A 901-nucleotide genomic window follows, 5' to 3' on the forward strand; every position below is an offset into this window, starting at 1 on the left:
CTCCTGTCCTGTCTCTCATGGCTGTGTCTCCTGTCCTGTCTCTCATGGCTGTGTCTCCTGTCCTGTCTTTCATGGTTGACTCCTGTCCTGTCTCTCATGGCTGACTCCTGTCCTGTCTCTCATGGCTGTGTCTCCTGTCCTGTCTCTGATGGCTGTGTCTCCTGTCCTGTCTCTCATAGTTGTGTCTCTTGTCCTGTCTCTCATGGCTGTGTCTCCTGCCCTGTCTCTCATGGCTGTGTCTCCTGTCCTGTCTCTCATGGCTGTGTCTCCTGTCCTGTCTCTCATGGCTGTGTTTCCTGTCCTGTCTTTCATGGTTGACTCCTGTCCTGTCTCTCATGGCTGTGTCTCCTGTCCTGTCTCTCATGGTTGTGTCTCTTCTCCTGTCTCTCATGGCTGTGTCTCCTGTCCTGTCTCTCATGGCTGTGTCTCCTGTCCTGTCTCTCATGGCTGACTCCTGCCCTGTCTCTCATGGCTGTGTCTCCTGTCCTGTCTCTCATGACTGTGTCTCCTGTCCTGTCTCTCATGGCTGTGTCTCCTGTCCTGTCTCTCATGGCTGACTCCTGTCCTGTCTCTCATGACTGTGTCTCCTGTCCTGTCTCTCATGGCTGACTCCTGTCCTGTCTCTCATGGCTGACTCCTGACCTGTCTCTCATGGCTGTGTCTCCTGTCCTGTCTCTCTTGGCTGACTCCTGTCCTGTCTCTCATGGCTGACTCCTGTCCTATCTCTCATGGCTGTGTCTCCTGTCCTGTCTCTCATGGCTTACTCCTGACCTGTCTCTCTTGGCTGTGTCTCCTGTCTTGTCTCTCTTGGCTGACTACTGTCCTGTCTCTCTTGGCTGACTCCTGCCCTGTCTCTCATGGCTGTGTCTCCTGTCCTGTCTCTCATGGCTGACTCCTGCCC

General features: G+C 54.5%; 1 protein-coding gene across 1 annotated transcript in view; it reads right to left on the reverse strand.

Annotated features, from left to right (window-relative positions):
- Nucleotides 1-901, reverse strand: part of Dct (dopachrome tautomerase) — a 42,029-nt gene that overhangs the window by 21,669 nt on the left and 19,459 nt on the right. The window lies entirely within an intron of this gene.

This window comes from Mastomys coucha, unplaced genomic scaffold, assembly GCF_008632895.1.
Source record: "Mastomys coucha isolate ucsf_1 unplaced genomic scaffold, UCSF_Mcou_1 pScaffold9, whole genome shotgun sequence".
In the NCBI taxonomy this organism is placed as follows: domain Eukaryota; kingdom Metazoa; phylum Chordata; class Mammalia; order Rodentia; family Muridae; genus Mastomys; species Mastomys coucha.